General features: G+C 36.4%; 1 long non-coding RNA gene and 1 other non-coding gene across 2 annotated transcripts; both read right to left on the bottom strand.

Moving 5' to 3' along the window:
• Positions 1-7,010: 7,010 nt before the first annotated feature.
• Positions 7,011-7,993, bottom strand: LOC116732315 (uncharacterized). The gene is made up of 4 exons (XR_004341762.1): positions 7,862-7,993; positions 7,730-7,789; positions 7,603-7,659; positions 7,011-7,535 (listed from the first exon to the last, which is right to left on the bottom strand). It is a non-coding gene; the product is annotated as an uncharacterized LOC116732315 (long non-coding RNA).
• A 9,565-nt stretch (positions 7,994-17,558) lies between these two features.
• On the bottom strand, positions 17,559-17,630 carry trnae-uuc (transfer RNA glutamic acid (anticodon UUC)). The gene has a single exon. It is a non-coding gene; the product is annotated as a tRNA-Glu (tRNA).
• Positions 17,631-22,399: the final 4,769 nt, after the last annotated feature.

The raw sequence follows: 22,399 nt of genomic DNA on the forward strand, positions 1-22,399 counted from the left end.
TAATTTAACACCTTGAAATTAAGTCTCTGTCTTTTTAAGAAAGTCCTGCTTTCTGGCTTCAGGGTGTCATCACAACATCGCTCCTCTATTAACCCTTTAGCAACGTTTTTACCAGTGTTCTCACTAAAACCTAAAACCACATCACTTCACTTTTAAGACCCTCACACTGACCCCCTGTACCTCAGAGAATACACTGTAAATACCGTACTTATGTTAGTTTACAAGTCACTGAATTGCTTAGCACTAAAATACTTTTAAGAGACGTTGTTGTTGTATCAACCTTCCAGACCACTCAGGTCTTCTGGTTCTGGTCTGCTCTGCATCCCCAGAACCAGAACCAAACATGAAGAAGCAGCATTCATTTTCTATGCACCACAAATCTGGAACAGATTTCCAGAAAACTGCAAAAGAGCTGAAACACTGAATTCCTTTAAATCAAGTCTGTTCAGAGTTGGCTTTGATTAGCAGTAACTGAAGATTTGATCAACAAATTTAACGTACACATAATGAGTCTCATGATGGAATTTGACTAAATGTAATGTTTATTACTTGTTTCATATTTGATGACTATGTGATGTTTTTATGGTGTAAGATGCTTTCAATTGCCTTGTCGCTGAAATGTGCTATAAATATAAACTCAACTTGAGTGCAGGAATGTTTTTTTGATTAGGGAATAACATTATAAAAAGATGTAAAGCTAATTTTTTTTTACATAATACTGCACCTTTAGTGTCTGATGGCAGCCATTCAGGGTTATCTAAACACTTGCGCTTTCAAAGTGCCTCCTATTTCCACAAGGCTCTTCCTTGGAGCTGCAGTTTCCAGCCTCAGCTCCCCTAGACTATCGGCAGCAGAAATTTGGTAGATTTGCAAGTCTGCTGATTTTATCATATGAAGTACTTCTCAGCTCAATGCTCTGAGAAGCGTTGGACTGAGAAGCGTTCTCAGTCCAATGCTTGAATGGTTGCACATGGCATAATAGAAAAAAATGCTGAACGCGGAGCATTGGAAAGAGCAGTTTCTTTAACACACAGAGGCCAATTTCAAGGCATCAAATTGCAAAATTTATTTTAAGTTATGTTGAACATAACTTAAAATAAATTTTACAGCATTATATAACGACTTATAACAACTGAAGGTAACACAGTTGCTTGATTGTGCTATAAAATGGCACTGTGTGGCTGGAAAATACATAATGTATAACAAGAAAAAAATCTTGTCAACCTTTTTTTACTCATGGAATATGTAACATTCTTGTTTCCACTTTGGGTGAGTTTTGAATTTATGAAGTAAATCATAATACATACATACCAAAATAAGACGATTAAGACAAAATAAAAGCTGTACTCAATAATAATGAGACACATTTGGGTGAAATGAGTGAAAAGAAAAACTGTAAGCTAACTTTATGCAGAAACAATAGTCTATTCAATGGAAGGTAATATGCACCTGCATCTGGGGACACTCTCCTGCTCAAGAAGGAAACTTAATGATGAGCCTATAAAAGGGAGAGCGGTGAGTGTTGTTATTCAGAGTAAATAAGCACTATACTGTATGAGTGAGGAAACAGCTCCATCTGCCCTGTTCTCTGTCACCTTTACTGCATTCTGAGCTCTTGTTTTGAATTGTGATCTTTTTTTTATCACTGGCATGCAGAACATGCCCAAGGCCCACAGCTCACACTGCAATCTCTACGGCGTAAACACTTGACAATTTATTTTGATGCTTGCTAGGGAAGACAGAGTGCATCCCCAGTTCAGGAAGGAGTGAAGAATACCCACAGAGAAGCTATTTTACAATGCTGCATTAATGTTTGAGGAATTTGGCAACAGAAGGGACTGGGACAAACTGTACCAAAGGAAGCCAAATAACATAAACTGCAGAGTTGTTTTTGAGAGGGATTTTTTTCAGAGACTGTGTGGTTTTTAATTGTTAACAGAATGCATTGTCCCATGTAGATGTGGTGTTTTTTTCATTTTGTCACCTTATTTGAGTCATCTGGTCTAATGAGAATCAGCTAGGAAATTCTTGAAACTCAAAAGACAACATTTACTCTGCTGCAAACAGAGATAAATGAAATCAAAAACAACCTTAGTTTTGTGATTATTGATGATAAGGATGTGTTCAAGTTCCGTTGGGGATGAGAAAGGATGTTCCAAAAATAAAACATGAATACCAGAACCTACAGTAATTGTGAAGCCTAGCTAAAGGTGGAGAAGCACCCCAACAGCCAAAGAGTAAAATATTTGCCCACAGCTAAACTATCCAGATCATCAATGCTCTCGTCTGATCTCGGAAGCTGAGCAGGGTTGGGACGAGTTAGAACTTGGTAGACGTCTCACTGGGAATACCAAGTGCTGTAAGATATGGGTTTGTTCCCCAGTCCAGTCACACGTTGAAGTGTCCTTGCAAGAGACACTAAATTCCCCTTTGTCTCAATGCTTTTTTATGTGAGAATGAAGGAACAGAAAGTCTTAAACAAATGGAAAATTACTTTTTTTTTTTCCTGAAACAAAAATTGTAAATGGACTTGATGTAAAACATTTGGAGAGTGTATCCAACTTTCTAACCATTTTTAATGAAAAAGTAACAAATATAGAAGAACTTAAGATTACTGATTAAAGACACAGTTATTACAAGGCATAACATTTTTTGATTTTTATATGCATCTGGATTTTTTTTTTTTTTTATCAATGCAGACACAAAATCAAAAACAAAAAAATGGAAGATTTCGTTTAGGCAAAAAAAAAAACAACAACTCTAGTTTGAGACGTAAATTAAACGTTAGTGGAAATGACTTTAGGTCTGTTGGCTCCATTGTAACTTTTTGATGAGAACAAACCAAAAGGGGAACATTGAGATATTCATAGGCTTTTTTTTACTCATACCATGAAGCACCAACTTAATAAATAATGTCTGTAAGATTTGATTCCAGCAAATTAAGCACCTAATTAAGCATTCAGTTTTGCTGTTTTCTCACCTAATATCTGAACATTTAAAAGACATGAAGACTTTCAGACATGATTTAACTCTGACCTCCAACCAGCAAGTATTATCTGCAGTGGAAAGTCCTTGGAGCCACGGTGGAGACTCACATTAGGATGCTTAATTAGTGTACAAGTGGTCTGAGATAAAACTGCAATCAAAGAAAAGAACATGTTGTGATGTACAAAAAGGGGGGTTTGTTTTGAATTTTAACAGCTGTGTCTGAATGCCCTCATGAAACTGGCCCAGACTTTAGAAATAGCCAAACAGGACAGAATCTTGTGATATTAGGGGAGCCTAGAAAAGGAGTTAGATCATTTTACTGGATATTTTCCCAAAGAAGTTTAATTCCATATAAACTGTCTGAATATGCTGGAACCCTTGGATTCAAGGATATTAGACATCACAAAAACAAGCTTTGGTGTTTGATATGAAGCATTGTTTAAGTTAGCATCTCAGACTAACAAAGTACTGATACAGAAACATGCAGGTCAATGAAAGGTAGCTCAATTGGAGCTCATTCCTGTACGAGCCAGACTGAAGTTTATGAGATTTTTACTCTATTCTCACTGAAGAATAATTGGATATACTCTCTGTGCCAAACTATAACCTCTTCTACTCTACTAAAAATTGAGTAGTTATCTTGTGTTTGATGTTACTGAAAATATGGACCGTTACCCTTTTCTAAAAGCACTTAAATTCATTTACAACTATTTAGCTGGGAAAAGGGGTTATGACATAAACTGTAATAAAAAGGGTGCAACAGAGAGAAAACTTAAGAATACAATATAGAGCCACTGTAGATAAGTGGGAAGAAATTGGCCAAGGAAGAGAATATTTTTGGAAAAGAAACCTCACATATTTACTAGAATAAATTTGGATATTTACAAAAGCATATTATTTCTATGAATGTCTGACTATAATTTAGGTAAGCTTCTGAGATTTTTTTTAATAAATGTGAGTTTCTTTCTTACAAATTTCGGATTTTGCAATGTCAGAAAATATATGCCTTTATAATGGAACACTAACATTTTTTCATGCAAATTTACAACTTTTCAACATCAGAAAATGTTCAAGTTTTTCTTGTAAAGATATGAAATGGCATAATTTCCGGGGGGCGGGGGGGTGTTGTTTTTTTTGTTGTTGTTTGTTGTTTATCTACAATGACCTTAATACTCCGCCACAAAAGAAAGACTGAATTGACCACTGAAGGATCAAAATCAAATTGAATCATAAGGTGAAATAAAACTTATGAAATTATGTATTATTTACATTATTTTATAATATTGTTTTTGAAAATGTATGACAGCATTTTTACTTTTTAAAGGCATCTAAGAGTGTTAGTTTATCTCTGAGATTTTCAGTATTTCTTACTGGAAAGGTTTTCAGTTCTGTGAAACTGCAGGACTCATCTTTCATGAACAGATTAAGTCTTGCTTTTTCAAATTGTCATTTGCTGATGTATTTATTGAGTGTTTAAGAATAAAAATTCTGTTTCACCTTGAGCTTTCCTTTTATAAATAATCTCATAATTGCTTACACCTAAATGAATCTACTTTGGATGGTACATTTTTATGAAAAAAAAGAACAATTGACTGTAACTTATGTAACAAAGGGGTGTCCTATTTCTTCCTTAAAGGACAAAGCCCCACACAAACATACAGAGACTAAACCACAAATTAAGTTAAACAGTTTCAGATATTGAAGGTTTTAATGGCGACATGCTACCCCTGCTAATAAAACACAGAGGTCAGTAGTTTAGAAACTAAAGTTTTTGATCAGTAAAAATTCCAACTTACAAATCTATGAAAAGAGTAAACGAACCTTGTATTATGGAATGAATAAACAGGCGGCAGAAGCATAAATACTGACGAACCAGACGAATTAATCGGAGCAAATGTGGCACATATGTGGCAGGAGAATGCAGTGAAACTGAGGGAAGAAACTCATTAACACAAAGGGATGTGAACTAAGATCCAAGGATCTTGAAACGAGAAAAGAACAAAAAGGGTTGACTGTAATCTAAGAAAAATAAATCCAAATATACAAAGAACCTAAAGCAGCAAGAATAAACAAAGAAATGACCTAGTATGGCAACACCTTAATAACGATAATGAAGACAGAAATAAACTGAAGTAAATTTGTTGTCTTTCTAAGATTTTCTTAAGCTTAATGAAGATTGACTAAAATATATTTTTCATGTTGAAATCAGGTGCATTCTCACCATGAGAAGATTTTACTAATTTAAACGTCCTAGTGTAGATACAAATAAAATAAAATCAAACTTGAAAGAAAGGTCAAAGCTAGATTTTGACACAAACAATAGAAATAGAAATATTTCAAAATAAACTAGTTACGTAGTTTATATGAAATTATGAGTTGTTTTAGACACAGAAAGATTAAGCTTACGAATTACGATTCAAACAGGACCAGAGTAAAATTGTGTAAACTGCATTAAAATGTGAGAATAAACATTGCTTTGAGAGGAAGGAGGCATATTTCCAAGGCAGAATTAATATTATGGAGGATATTGTGATGCTGTGAATATTTGGAGCTCTCCTTATGTGTCTTAAAGTATGAAACATGACAAATTGACTCCATAGATTATCTAATTTCTTTTTCAAAAGAGATATTTTTCTTTACACAAGTACTTTGAATTTAGCTTGACGTTCACTGATTCCTACCAAAAGCACCTAAAAACATCTCCCAATTTTGCTATTAAACTTTAAAGGATTAATATATTCCCTAACCTGGTTCTGATTTCTGCATGTGTCACCTGGAACACAATAAAAGGTGCAGATCCCAGATACTATTTTCAGGAAGAAGTTAATTAACACTTGGAAACCAGAGTTTGACAGAAAGGTGTTGTGTTCTGCATGGGATAAAATGGAATAAGAACTACTTTTTTTTTGTCTAAATCTTTTCTCCAGAATCAAATGATTTTAAACATAACAAAATAATAATAAAACCTGGCAAGACCTTTGGATACATTTTTTTTTTGTTTTTGGTTAATTTGACCTATGGACTGCAATGGCCATGGCAGAAAAGTGATTTTGTGTAAGGTTCTTTAATGTGAAATCAAGCAAATTAACCATAACAAAAATATATATTATTTTGTTGTGCATCACACCAATCAAGTTTTATTTTCTGGCCCGCAGACAACTAGCTTCTGTCTTAAGAAGGTTCATGCACGACTGATTCAATGGACCTCTCCATGAACGGCTCTGACGGTTACTCTTCAAGAAGTAACCCTGAGAAAAACAGACAATTTCGTCTGTAAAGATCACAAGAATTGTCTCTTGGACCTAAAATAGTGTGTACAGATTTGACCGGGGAGGAGACAGCCCGTTAGGTCCCATGGGCTTTCAGTCTGGATGCTACATACACAACAGAGATGAGATTCTGTGAAGACATATTCCAAAGTAATATGCTTTTCATGCTTGCAGAGAGGCATGGTTAAAGTAGCACATCTTACAAATAATGGCAGCTTTATAGATTTTGTTTTAACGCCTGTCTGATTCCATGTCAAATACCTGTTCCCAGTGGCATGCAGGAGGAGGTGTTTATAGCTGCTGTGTCTGGAGGGTGGCCAGGCAGAGCAAAAATGTCAATATTTTTTTGTGTTTTGCTCAGAGTGGGAGAGCTAGTTGAGAAACTGAAGAAGTTTCCTGTGCAGCCTACCCCTCAGCTGTAGCTGCCCTTGTCGAAAGAGGAATCTCAAAAAATGTTGAGCTGCCTGAAAAAAAAAAAAAAAACATTTAGTGACATTTAGTGATGATATTGCTGCTGATTACAATGACACAATGCCCAGGGGGGGCGATTTCTATCAGACATGGAGAAGATGCCATATTGGAGATCATGTCATGTGTGGCAACCTGGGGTGGATTTTCTTTATTTTGAAACCCAAATGTAAGATGTTAAAGTTTAAGATAAGGGAAACCGACAACGCCACCTGGAATAACTCCAGGAAAATAGAATAATAATAAGGACACAGGTACGTTCTACAGGAAATGAGACAAGATTCAGACAATTCTACAAAAAATTTATTAAACTTTAATAGGTTGTTTAATTTAACAATAACCTGAAATCGAATAGTTAAAACAGTGAATGCATTTTTAATAAAGTTGATTATAAAATGTTTAAATGTCAAAGGAAACTGAGGCTTACCAGTGGGGGGAGAGTAGTGAGGAAAGGGGCAACATCCAGTGAAGAAAAGGGATCACCCTGGACACTACAAAGACACGGCAAACACACACACACAAAAAGGGGTGTTCCAACAAAACACACAAGACAAGACACCGCCACCAGGGGTCACCACCGCCACCACAGAAGCCTCAGTCCCTAAAAGAAAGACAAAAAAATGAAACAATACGAGTAAAACAGTGATACAATAGCACTACAAGATTGCTTTTTTTATCCCGTTTGTGGTGCCATCAATACTCCCGGCAGCGGGGGAAAGTTCATACAAATCTTTTAAAACAATTCAACGTAGGCAAAACAGCAGCGAGTGTACATCCAAATAGAATAGTTGTCAGGGACTCGGCAGGAGGCTAAAAAAATAAAGTAGATTATTAATACAACTGCTGATAAAAACTATGACTTATGGTAGCTGCTTACCTGTAAATTACCACACGGCCAGATTAACAGATCCACAAGTTCACCTACGGAGCACAGCTGTAACAGAATACTACATAAAGGCTTCGTTTACATGAGACGGATGTTACCTAGCCATGCTAGCGCTTACCTTACCGGCAGCAAACAACCGAACAAATTGGTCCAGGAGTTGGAGGCACAGCAAGGGAGGCTAAACAAATCAAACCAGCCTGCATTAATGGCTATGATAAAAGCTGACAAACAAAGAAACAGCCACGCTTACCCAGCACAGCTCAGCAAACAAACTAAGCAAAATGAGTTGACGTCATGACGCAAGTAGTCATGTGGCAGGTAGAGACCTGCTTATATGCAGCAGCTGAAATTGATCTTAAAGTGGCAGCGTACCATTTATGCTGCTACATCATGTATCACACGCAGTTGGGAGTGGAGATTCTTACAGATAAAAGTCACGTACTTCCACAGGCATTCCTGCTATAGTGCCACAGAAATCCATCTGTTTATTTCTGAGCTTTGACACCAGAAAGACGAGTGGTGTGCAAATGATTTCAGATTTGATGATAGAGGGAAAAATTATCTTGCTGTTGATTTAACAACTTAAAATCTTTTCCCCTGAAGATCAATAAATCACTGTCAGTAAATGTCGAACAGTAAAACAGTGAGAAATGCTTTTCAAATGATTCATTTGCATTTTCATTGAGTGTTGTTGTTTTCCGAAGCGTTCTCTGCTCCTCCCTGGAAAGGTCAATGGGAAACGGTTGGTGTCTGTTTTATCTGCTGGAGTAACTCTCAAGTTCAGCGAAGTAGGAAATAAGATTATCTTTACAGAAGCTTGTGTGAGAATCTGGCCTTTGAATCTTATTCAGTGGAGTATTAATGTCTCAGAGGCTGGAAGCAGCCAAGACTGCTATTAAAATAACTGAAGTCAAGAGTGGGATTTCTTCTTTTTTTGTATGAGTTTGCAGAGCTAATCGTGTTTAATGGAAATTGGGAATCTTTCCTTTTACATCAGTTGATTTGAGCATTTAATAGATTCTTTTAAGGATATTTTTGTTGTTGTTATATCTTCGGTAACACTGAAGCATATTGCTCTGAGGCGAAACAACTCATTAACTTCCCAGATGCAAACCTGAGGTGCTATATGAGAGAGCTCAGGTGAAAAACAGAATAAAAAAGAAAAAACAGTCCACCGGCATAAAGCAGGCCTTTTTTTTTCTGTGATGTTTTTGGCTTTGATTAAAGGCTGGAAAAACAAATGCCTTTTGCACTCATTATTTCCTCAGTCTGAGTGACATTTACTTGAAGCTGCTCTATTAGATGCTTGCATTAAATCAAATGTCATTGCATGCACATTATCAACATCTTGCAAAAAAAAAAAAAAGTAGCTACAGTTCTGCAGACTCAGGCTAAAATAATAGAGTTAACATGTAGATATTTCGACATAAGTGGCCATACCTTTAGCCCAAACTGCTGATGGCAGTCTCCAGAGAGAGCAGATGCGGTTGCCTTCTGGCTCTTGGCTGCACCGTTCCAATCCAGTAAGTGTCTCATGAGATTTGCTATTGTAACAATCTGCTCTCAGATGTGAAGTCCAGGTGAAGAAAAACACAAGTACAATAGCAGGCCTCTCTATAAGCTCCCTTAAAAATGTAATCAGCAGTCCGCAGTTATCAGCGTGGAATGCACAGGTGTGCTAACAACTGAGATGAAATTTTCATTTTTTGAATGTGCAACTTGTAAGTCTTTTTTTAAAAATCATGTTCTGGTGAAGCACTGGGAGGGGAGGCTACAGCGTCCTGAGGGATTTCAAAATGAAATCTAAAATCTTGCAAGAGGACATTTTCTCCCCAAAGTCACAGTCAATCATTTTCAGAGGCTTTATTGTATCCACCTTGGTTCATGTGCTTGACATGGCACATTGAAGTCACACTGGCTCAATCATATCATGCATCAGGACAAAATTGTGGCTGCTGATGTAATTGAAATTGTCAGTCTTCCTGTAAGTCGTCTCCAGAGAAGGAAACTGAATTTTCCCCTCCAAACATTTACATCAACGCCTGAATGACAACGTACATAATAATTCACCCCTGTTCCGGAAATGACAATGTGTTAAATGCGGTGAAAGACCAGCTGAAAAGAACATGGAATTACATGTGGAATTTATTGGTAGTTCTTTTCTTTCTTTTATTTGTGTATCTGTTGATTTCTCAAACCTCCAGTGGGTCATGACAGACAGCTGCTTTCACTGAGTCAGGTTGTGCTGAGGCTTTCTGCCTGCTAAAAGAGAGTTTTTCCTCTCCACTGTCGATACATCCATGCTCGATATGAGGGATTGTGTAAAGTCAACAACACAATGCAATCGATTGTCTACTGTCACTACAAGCTCGTCCAGGAAGAGGAATGAATGATGCTGGGTTTCCTTATACAGAAAACTTTTTACAGCTAATTTGAATAATACACTGAGTTCATCACACTGTTTTACAACCAGGATCACTTGCAGTGCATTTGTAGTTAAATTGAAATGATTTCTTTCTTGTAAAGTGCCTTGAGACGACATTTGTTGTGAAAAGGCTTTTTTGTTAAATTAGCTAAATTGAATTGTAGCACCAGAGTCTGCAGGAAGAGGGACAAGACATGGAAACTTTCCACAGAGTCAGTGGTGATTTGGGTTACCATGTCTGGTGCTGTTTCTGGTCCACTGTGTTTTAATAAATCCAAAGTCAGCGCAGTCATCTATCACAAAATCTTAGAGCACTTCATGCTTCCCTCTGCTAAAAAGCTTTTTGGAGATTTTTAATTAATAAATTAATATATCATTCTGTGTATGAAAATATAATATATGGGTTCTACTTTTCGGTTTAAGTCTATGATAATATGTGTATTTATTAAGATTAACCTGCAGTTTAATGCCTTTGAAACTTGACCCATGTGCTAATCTGTGTGATATTTGCTTGCTGTTGGAACAACTGCAAGAAAAGACACATCTGATCTGCTCTCCTGTGCAACCTGAAAGGGATTTTCAGCAAAAATCTTCAGCGTAACCTTGTGACAAGGTCAGAGTGTCTCCTGCAACCTTTTGTGGAAAGCACTCAGCACAACAAATGGACCCTAAACTGTTTGATACCTGCTGTTTGCACTCTAAAAGCAGCTCACTGAAGTTGATTATGGATTCCTGCCCTGGCACTCTCCATCCCAGAGTATTTGTTCTGGGCCACTGCTGACTGAATATGACTTGAACAGCTGGAATAACCTCACCGGCAGCAGTTGGCTTAAAAAAGAAACCCTTTTGGTGAAGGCAATAGAATTCATTTTTGGACATGGAACACAAGAAGAGTTTTATTCATGAGTCTAACTCAAGTAAAGTTTAAATTATTGGTGGTGTTGGAACTTTGGAGTCTTCCTTCCTTTTCAATTTACTCCTCTGCTTCAGCTCCATCTCACATCACAGTGTGTAATAACTGCTTTGTCAGAGTGGTTGTTTTACAGCTATATATAAAAAAGGCAAATTACTCAACCGGTAATGTTTTTGTGTTACATTATTTCCTAATATCAAGGAATTGAAAAGGTTTTCTGGAAAAGTGTAGATTACTCTGAAAAAGTCTGAATGCAATCATGGATGTGTTTTTCACTTAAACAATTATCTTTGTTGCATAAATGTGACTTAACCAAAAATGCTAGTGGAAATCTACCTGAGGCAGAGGGCATTCTATTTTTCACAATTATTTAGGTGTTGGTCAGTTTGCTTTGATGAAATTTTGTACTTTTGCAGTTTTAGTCATTTAATGCCCAAACCTCCTGGGTAAGAAACAGACTCAATAGGAGCTTTCTACAAAACTATTTGCATCACTGCAACACTGTAAATCTTCTGTACACTCTGCAACAGAGTGTACAGAAATCTTATAGTCTATTTTAAGTGATGTGGTTATATGACTTCAATGAATGTCATCTACCATCAGAAGGTTGTTCATAGCTTTACCGATTTTATTATTTATACCGATTGAATTTGATCTCTTTAATAAGTCGACTCAAATGCACAATAACTGGAAATTGGGCAGGATACAGAACCTTTAGAAGATAAAAAACACAAAATTATAAAGGACATTTTAACATTTATTTGTCTTTGTCCCATAATTCATCTAATCAATTACAGATTTTATTGGATTCATTTTTTGTTTCAATTAAATTAACTGTGAATGAACCAACATTCATCATACTAAAGAAAGAAATATTCTAAATGTATAGTGGATTCATAAGGGAAGCGATTGAACATTTATCATTTCTTTAGGATTTTTTCCTTCCTTTGTAACTTTCATTTGCCTTTAGTCTCATTTAGTCAGAGAAATCTACCACGAAAAAAGCATTAATTCTTTGTTGGAAATATTTCTAGGACAGTTTATGTAACATTTTCTTACAATTCAGTGTTGCTAAGCTCATGGTCATTTCACATATTTCTGTTGTGTTAACACTTTTCCATTCTGTAGCAACAAGAACTTCAGGACTGATCTTCAATCAGATAGAAAAAAATAAGACAATGCCATAAGAAGTTAAACTTCTTAATTTGCTATGTGCTTTAGATTTGTTAAACCTGGTTTGACAGAACAATAAGTTTGAAAATGTATCATTGAAGCTCACAAAATTACATTTAAAATGTGAAAATGTAATTATTTAAGCCAGCATGTATGAATGATGAAGACATAAAAAAACGGCATGATTATTGCAAATTGGAGATCAGCACTTGTATTGTACAAAAACAGGCTACTCATTTTGCAATTCTGCATTAAGAAAAATAAAATTTCACAGGAGGCTTAGGAGAGTTTGGACATTTTGAAGATGGTAAAAGAATTATTAGAAAAAAAACTTCTGCCTAAACTATTAAACTGGGCTTTATTTCACTATTACTGTGCTCACAATTTTTCCCGCACCTCCACAAGCATAATAGGAAAATAGCTCATATAAAAACTGAAATTGTATCCTTTCCTGTGTAAAGAGAGATGATTGCATATCAAGTTGGCTGTTTGAAGTACCTCCGGTGTATGACTCCTGTGTGGTGGGAGAGGAAGCATTTTTCTTCCAACCAATGGAAGAGTGAGTCAGGTTTATGACTATGGGGAGCAGAGGGTGGCCTTTATTTCCCTGAGAAGAGTCATTATTATTGCCCTGCAAATTTATGGCTTGCTTCTGGAGAGAACCTACCAGCAAGAGTGCCTGTCATTTTTCTCACTATCTTATGCATTATTGATAAGTCCATGGTCCTATCATCCATTGTGTGGTATTGCCATAACTCAGGAGCACAAAACAACTTATACAGTATACTGTGAATATGAGGAGTGTGTCCCTATTTTTTTTTCTCTGCACTTTATGTTAGACTATTTCCAGAGGACTTTTAAATACGATAATAGAATATTGCCCTGAACAAGCTAAACTTTTTATCAAAGTTGGAGAAGTTGAGGAGTATCAGTGTTGCTTTTATTTGCAATTTACATCTGAGGAAATGTGTTCTAAGCTCGCTTGTGTTTTGCTTTTTCTTCAGAAGTTTTCGAAAGTTTCAGAAGAGATACACTGATCAGGCTTTTACAGGCCAACACCAATTTCTGTTTTTTCTTTTGAGGCACTACTTTCTCATTCCGGCTTAGTCCAATTTTCTTTCTAAGGACAAAATCACAGATTGTGTAATCTTTGTTTGAAATTGAGAGGGAAATGTAACAAAAACAGTGTCATTCTGTGATTGAAGAATTACTTTCCTATTCATCAGAGAAAGATGGGATTACATGATTATCCCCACTAATGCAGCCGAGGATGATCTAATCAACATGATTCATGGAGCAGATTTAAAGTAACCAGTGTTGACCACTGTGCTCTATTATAAATCACAAATCTGCAAAAAAAAAAAAAAATAATAATAATCAGCTAAAAAATACTGCAAATCATGTAGAAAATGCAAATAAAAAGTCCCATCTACATCTAAGCATATTCAGAGGTAGATGATCAGTTGCTCTAAGAGCTATTATTTCAGATTTCAGAATCAAAAGCCAGTCTGGAAAAGTTAGCACAGATATTAAATTGTCCCCTTTTTTCGGGTGTTAGCCAAAGGTCTGGCAATAGAAACAACCAGTGTGAGTGCAGATTGGACAGCAGATGCTGACCAATTTCAAAACAAACAGAGTTACAATAATCTAATCTGGATGTAATCTGCTGGATGGATTTACTGTTAGAAACATCTGAGTTGCAGTGATCAGCTACAACTCATTTAGTCAATGCTGATCAAATTTTCACTGTTAATCAATATGAAACTGGAGAACACATACAAATGTTGTGCTTTTTAAGGTTTTGCATAATTTATAAACCATAACACAATGTCAGTTCACCCCAACAAGTGATATCACTGAAAATTAACTCTGATGTGTGTTAAGTTCAACAGCCGTTGTTTTTTCAAGAGAACAATGGCTCTCTTGAAAGCCGTTTAAATGCAATGTGCATTTAATACCAGTTAAAAATGGCAATTACTATTTTTTTTCTCAGAAGCACTTTACAAGTCAATAATTAAGTGTTTTAGTTACTGATGTTTCTCATATGACAATATAAAGTTTTAATTTTTGCAGAAAAGTTTATCCATGGGGAAATGTTTCTTGTAGTTCTTGGAAAATAGGAGTTTGAAATGAGGTGCTAATCCAGGTTACAATGTTCTCAGAAACACAATGCAGAGAAAACAAACAGTGATTGAATTTAGAACCATCCAGCATTTCACTTCTTTAACAAAAAGTAAGATGGATGTAACAGATTTGTATTGAGAGAGAAAAGAACAAGACATCAGATCTCAATGTTTATAAACCTGTGTCTCGTCTGCATTGCAGTGGGATCCTCTTCTGTTATCAGGTTAGGAGAAATTATTGTTATTAGTTGTATAATCTGCTCTTTTGTACTAGGATAATTAGGTCAACATGTAGTTAAAGAATAATTCAGATCAGCCACTTTCAGCTTTGAATGCATTCCCTTTGCTCTGCCCTTCACCTGTCTTAGCTCTGTCTGTCGTTTGTTGACAGAGAAAACGAACATCTGCTGCTCAGACGCCCTTCATTTTCCTCTCAAATTGCCATCGAAATTGTTATTTTGAGAGACTTTGAAGAACACACTGTGTAGCTGTGTGCAGATGTGCAATTATAAGCAACACAATTGCTACACAAGCTGAACAAGTTAATCAGGGATGTTTTATTTGGCACCTCCCACATATGCTGCCTCTTACTTTGTCTCAAAGCTCCTCTCACTGAAGGACCCTTCAGACCAGCAGCAATCATCCTGTTTAGACAGCTGAGAGACTGCGTTGCAAAAAAAAAAAAAAAATGAAAAAATTGTATAATGCTGCATGCATTTACAGTCATGATCTTCATTCTGTGGTGATGAGGTTGGTGTCAGGAGTTTAGAGTAGATTTTGTTTATTTGGCTGTTTATGTGAGTTATACAAGTGTTAGTCTACCTAAAAAAAAAAGACTGTTTTACTGTAGACCTTTGCTTTCAATATCTCTGAAATGTGGAATTGATTGGCCTGGCTATTTTGTCCAAATTAGGTGTCTTCTTACAAAAGATGTTTTGTAAGAAATAACGTTTAAAGAGTGATTTTGCTATCATTTACAGGACAATAATGTTATTTTGGAATACAATGAGTTGATGTATTTCTGTTATAATTATACAGCACACACACTCTCGCGTCTTCTTCACACCTGATTTTACCAACGGATCACATCCAGTCTCTTCAGATTTTGTTAAATTTAGCATTATTGGGTCTCACAAAGGATTCAAAGGCTTACACTAAAGTTCTCCATTTAGGTTTGTTCCTGGGTCTTGCAAAAGTATTCCATCCTTTAGAATTTTCTTAAATTATAACCACATACTCTAGTGTTTTTTTATTAAGATGTTAAGTAATAAGCTCGCTAGTAATAATGGGTGCTAGTAATAATCTGAAGTAGGATTAAACAGATAGATGCTTTTTTGTTTTTTGTTTGTTTTTTGTTTTACAAATAAAACTAGGCAAAGCACTTTAAAGTTGCATAGCATCAAAATCAGGGTTAAAATCAATTTAGGTTTATTAAAGCCTAATTGTTGGACTGTTTCTCTGTGTATGTTAAGAAAGAATATCAAGGCAGACTTTTCATCTATATTCTTGAGTTATTTTTGTAATGCACAGTTGGGCACATTTATATTCAATCAAACACATTTTCATTGTGTAAGACTATCACCTTAGAATTATGTTAAAATGGATCTCCTAATCCTAAGAACGGTTCCTCTGTGAAGCACAAAGTAAAGGAGAGCATGACAAAGTGAAGGTGTATGTTTTATGATTTTAGAGGGCTTAACCCTTTTTACAGGATTATAAAAGTTATAATATTTACATTATTTATAAAGAATTCAAGGCCTTTATTAAATTTTGTAGTAAAACATTAAATGTCCATATATTTGATCAACATTTTATAACAGACTAACACACCAAAAATATGCTTTCTTTAATTATTATTTTGGTGTTTATCTATTACTAAATGCTTGTTTTTAACAAATATCATATCCATCAGAACTATAAAAAGTAAAGCTACAGCAGTCATGTTTACATTGGTTGGACAATGCTTTATTATATGTCTGTTGGTTTCAAACTGTAGTTTTTACAGTAAAGATGTAGTTTTCATCTTTACTCTGTATATGTAAAATACAGAATATCAAAGATAATGTTTTATCATTTCCCACATAAAATGAAAAAAACATAATTTCCTGTGGGGATGATGGTACTTAAACAAAAGCTATCCACCTGGTCTTTTCTGACGCCAGAAGTGCACAGTGACTTTTGTGACGAGTCCCAGAGCCAAATCCAGTAAATTTAGTGTTCTTTGGTCATGGCTGACATTTAAGAGTTAGTAAAAGTGGAACTGGGTGAGAAAATAATGGTGGGCAGCGAGGCATCTGTTCACTCTAACTAGCATTGTTTGAGGGCAAGAAACAGATAAAAAGGTTGGACTGCAGGCAGTTTGTTTGAGGTTGTGTTTCTGTGAGAGAGGAAAGATGTTTTCTATGCGCCTTCACAGCAGAGCTGCAGTCAACTGAAGAGAAAGAAAATTATCTTTAACCTTGATTTGATTGAGACTTTATATGTGAGTATCATTGTTTGGGCTGTGTGTTGTGATGAATACATTATAATACCTTGGAGGCTGCACTGTTTGTGATTCTGTTGCCTTTCTTCTTTCAATTGTCAACATATAAAGCTGAGCTGTTAACAGAAACTCGGGAAAATTTGTGCTAAAAATACTTTGGCTGCAATATCTTTAGACTTTACTAAAAATAAATTCAGGCATTAATTAATATCAGTATATTAATCTCAATCAAACTGATTGAGATCTCAATCAAACTGATTGAGATTAACTATACTTAAGAATTAGCTTTAGATCCAGCACTCTATGCTGTTACAGTTACACTTGCTATGTGTTACTTCACAATTACCATATCCTGATCTTGAATACACTGCTAATACTATCTAAACATGACTGCAGAACGTGACCACATTAAAAGTGACACATTATAGGACTTGGAGTTCCACAAATGTATTTTATTTAGTCCCATTCACGGTGGGTACTCTTACACTAATGCACTAATTACGGAGACAATGCTTTGCGCATTTAGCTTCCCCCTAAATTAATTTTACTGGATAAATTATAAAGTGCTAACATATTTTGTTTACCCCACAATGGACTGGTGACCTTTTCAGGGCGTACCCTGCCTCTCGTCCTTTGACCTCTGCAGTTTGGCTGTTTTGTAAACTTTTAGTTGAATAAAGTTTGACATTTGTGTTGAAGTTTTTGTTATCGACATCTAAGTAGTTAGATTCATATTCCTTTATTTAATCAGGTAAACCCCGTTGAGATCTAGATCTCATTTTCAAGAGGGACCTGAGCAAAAATTTGCAATACATAGCAAAAAAAGAATTGTTCCCATACCGGGAGTCGAACCCGGGCCGCCTGGGTGAAAACCAGGAATCCTAACCGCTAGACCATATGAGACTTACACGAATATAGATATTTATGTTCATGCTCTTATTTTGAAGTGGGTAAAGACAGTTTATGTTGCAGTTCTTTTTCCTATCCTCACATTTTCCTATCATGATGCAGTGCCAGAAAGGACATTTATTGTGTACCCCAAATGCATTGCTGTTGAACTACAGGCTGTAGTACTAAACAGTTTAAATCTACTGATGTCGTTACATCGGCAATACTCAACAGCTATAAAACTGAAACCATGAGAGAGAAATCTTTTCCAAAGAATCACTTGATGATCAAGTGATCTGTCAATAACAAATTGAACCTATCAAGGGTGATATACTACAAAAACAAAGTGTATTTTTAACTCTGTTACAGTAAGTGGAATGACAGTGGAACGAATCCATCTTGTAACCGGTAGGCTTTAAGGTGGCTAATGTCTCTATCTCAGTTGTTGTCCTTAGGGAAGACACTTCACCTGTCTTGCTTGTTGGTGGCGGTCAGAGGGCCTGGTGGTACTGGTGCATAGCAGCCTTGTTTCTGTCCCACTGCCCCAGGGCAGCTGTGGCTAAAATGGAGCTCACCACCATGAGCATGTGTACATGTGCATGAATGACTGAATATAGTAAAGCACTTTGTGGTCCTCTGAATTAGATAAAGCATTATACAAGTACAGGTCATTTACTGTTTACAGTCAGCATGGTTGTAGTGCCTTAGTATTAGCTTCTGCTAAATACTATGCAGGTATAGTGCTTAGCATAGAAAATGTGTACGATCAGAGCTTTAGGGTTAGCATTACTAACATTTTAGTTAGTGATGCTCATCACTAGTTCCACATATCACACATTTTTCAATATGTCAGTTTTGTTTGCACATCACTAAGTGGGTCTATCTTGACACATTCTTTGAATTGTCAGAGTCATATCAAAACAGAGAATGAACATGCAAACAGTAACTAAGCACTTCAGCAGACTACATAGTATATGTTAACCTTTTAAACAAAAATACAATATTCACATTTCAGGTGATGTGATGTTAGAACATTAAAGTAACTTTTGTATTTGTGCTGAGCCAGGAAATAATGGCAGATATTCTCTGTCCTAAAGAAACTTCCTCTGAAACAAAATGTCTGTTGCTTTCAAGAACAGGAAGAGGAATAAAAGTGGCTGCATCATGTGGAACATCGCCATGAGTGATTTGTAAAAGGGATGGGATTTTATGTGCTACTTTACTGCACTCTAAAGTTACCAAATTTACAAGACGATGTATGGGATTGATTTTCAGAGATATGATATTGGTCTGGGACGCACTCAGTACTGGCAATCTATACTTATATGACTGGGACTGGTGTCGGGGACAAAACATTTCGATATGTGCATGTTTTATAATTATTTTCTATTATTTTGTTGGGTATGTTAGGTTCATGGCCTTTTTCACATTTCAAATTGTAGAATTGTTGCTAATGTGGTGCAAAGGTTAAAAATTAGCTTTTCTGTTTGAAATTGGATATATTTAATCATTAATGCAATCTGTTTTGTCTTGATTTCCCTACAAGTAATCCCCATATCAACTAAAGGAAGACACTTAAAGGTCTTCACATCAGGGTAATTATTTACTGGACAAAAACCTTTGACAGAACCTTTAATAAATCTCACTAGCTACAGTCTTAGCTCTGAGTTTCCACCTAAGTTACTGTTCAAAAGACTTAGCTAAAGTAATTGAATGCAAAAACAAAAGCTAATCTTGTTAATACATACTGTACCCTGCTTGCAAAGGCATCCTGTGGTAATTTCCTCCTGAGCGAGCCAAGAAGGTTTCAGTAAAAGACACTTTATTGACTTGTCCATATGGTTTATAGGTTTCCAAATCGTTCCACGTCTCTGCAGAAAAAGAATGGGAATTTAATCACACAGCTCTGGCTTAAAGAAGCAGCTGTGACAGTCAAAACCCCATGATGTCAGCCAGACTGTCCTTGAAACACAAAGACTTTCTGAAGACATTCATTCACTTCAGCTGATGCAGCACCCATTCACCGCCACAAAGGCGAGTTTTCTGTAAACTCTTCTAGCATGGACAAGCATCAATAAAATAACATAAAACACTTCAGTTATCAGAATAACTTAGACATTGTTTCCTGCCGTCTCCAAGGAAAGCTGCAGTCTCCATTCCTGCTTCTCTCTTTGACAATTTCAATTCGAGGTAATGGTACACTTAATTTGTCGTGGTGCTAGCCAGAAATGGGTAAATGACACAGGTCGGTTACGGAATCCAAGCATAACAAGGATCCTAGAGTGTAATTATCCAGATGTGGTGAATGAATCAGGTACTGTATACGGGTTTGTGGCTGATTTGCACCATCATGTTTCATCCTGCTTTTCATTTTGAGCAACGGACAAGCTGCTACGCTTCACTTGCTCTTATAATTATTTCTGCTCTTCTCCCTTTCTATGCCTAGTCTCTCTGTCATGCCTGCAGTCTGAGCCCTTTCCTGGTGTCGATCCTTTGGGACTTGCCTCTGAAATGCCTATTACGGGATTCTGCAGAGGGGAGATTGGGAACGATCTTAAATTCAATAGAATTGTTTCAAATCACGGCTGAGGAATTAAATTAAATGTTACAATGATATCTCTTGGTTCAGATTGGTCACTCAAGTGTTTCACCCTGATAGACTGATAACACAGCCCACTTACTTGTCAGCATCCAAATACTATAGATTATATCTGAGTGTGCAAAGTGTAAATACTGCAATGTGTCCTTCCCTCAGTCATTCAACAAAATTTGCTTATGTAGCATTGTAATTCAGAGTAAAATCCAGAGGAGAGATTATAATCCGCATGAAAATCATTGTTTTCTTCCTGTAAAACGTACAAAACAACACTGCTGTCCCCAGACATGAAAGCTTTAGTGGTTGTCTGTGTTCAACAGATAAAGAGGAACAATTGTTCTAATAAGCTGTTGAGTCCCCAAAAACCGGTCTTTCGGCATGCACATTTGTTCTCACAAAGGCTAAATGTATTTTGAGTGGCAGATTAAGGATATTGGTCAGAGACTTTGCATTGTCGACTCTGAAAAGTGGGCTAAATGTGTGTTTGCGTGATAATTCGCGCATTCTTCGGCTTGACAGCAGACAAAAAGAACAGCTCTGGTCCTGGTTTTGGGAAATGTGTTTTACAGATTGTTAATTATGGGTAACTATAATCTCATTACGTCCTTTTTCTTTGCGTCTCAATTTCCCTTCCAAGCATTTGCCATGATTGAGAGTTTGGGGGCTTAAGGTCTTCTTTTGTCTGCATTCAAGATATGGCTGTCTCTATATAAGCCATAATATGACCCATTTGTATCCCATTGGGAAAACTTATGTCCAGCAGTAGCAGCTTTGCTAGTCTGAATGAATGCCTGCACCACCAAATTAGACTTGCCTCTACAAGTAATGTTTTTCCATAAATATACTTACCAATTTTTCTTTTTTCAAAAACGAAACACAACACAAAAGCTCCAGTCTACTCAACAAGACAGGAAAAAACAACAAAAGTTAGGAGGCTTACATGTTTTCATCATCTTTCATCATCTACAACTTAATAAATGCTTGAGACTGTCATGAGTTGGTGGTGTGAGGTGGTGAGGTAGACGTTGTAGAACCAGGTTGTAGTGAGAAAACGATTATATTTAATGATGAGTAAACCAACAAAGTCCAACAAACCAGGCAGCACTGCTGAGCGAAAAACCAGGGCTCAACACAGGTAGCACTGGCTACACGAATGGACATCAATACAACTGACAGCACGTAGACAGAACAACTGACTTGACAAGAACCTGACGAGGAACAAAGGACACAGGTGGGGTTAAGTACACAGAGGGCAATCATGGAAACGAGACACATCTGGGAATGATCAAGGGGAAGACAGGACAACACGGAGACTCAAAGACACAGAAAACTCAAAATAAATACACAGAAAAACACAGATCCTGACAGAGACAAGATGGTGTCCTTCAGAATAGTCCTAGAAGGGTTCCAATGTGCAGTTAAATATATCAGTCTTAGAGTGGACGAATCATGTTAAAAAGTCAAGCGAGATGTATTCTAAAATAAGCTTCCTCCATCCAAAAACCGTAGACGACTTGTTAGAAATCCATTGCAGTAAAATATTCTTCAAAGCACAAAAGGTTATAATATTATAGAAACCTACTCTTATTGTTTTTAATGTGTTTGCTCTGTAGACCAAAGAGAAGAGACACTGGGTCGAGATCAATGTTAGTTTTGATCATTTTCATGATTTCATTTATTACAAGCATACACTTTGAGATCAAATTCCATGGCCAGCGTCACTTCATGAAAGCACAGAGTCTGTGATTTTGAATCTGTTTGCATTTATGTTGCAAAAAGATTTTAGACTGGACTTGGGCTTCTAGCTAAAAATCTTAAAACCCAACTGGGTTAGCATGATGTTGTCATGCACCATAAGCCTCTGTTTTATAAATGAGCCTTCCTAATGTAATAAACTTTGCTTCGATCCATACATATTTTTCACTCGCTCATAACCTAGTATCATTTTAAATGTACTTCAAATTTTAAGCTTTTGTTTTCCTAGTCTGTCTAAATACCAGCAGCTGAGGTTGCCAGAATTTTACCGTGTTATTTACCTTAAATTAGAGCCATTTTGGGGGGGGGTATGCTGTGTGGTCCGACCCTCATCAGCTTCTTTCATTGGTTAACTGGACTCAGGGTGTCTGGAGACTTGGAGGAGAGACTGCTCCTCTGCATTGAAAATAGTCCATTAAAGTGGGTTGAGCAT

Source organism: Xiphophorus hellerii, chromosome 1 (assembly GCF_003331165.1).
Source record: "Xiphophorus hellerii strain 12219 chromosome 1, Xiphophorus_hellerii-4.1, whole genome shotgun sequence".
NCBI lineage: Eukaryota > Metazoa > Chordata > Actinopteri > Cyprinodontiformes > Poeciliidae > Xiphophorus > Xiphophorus hellerii.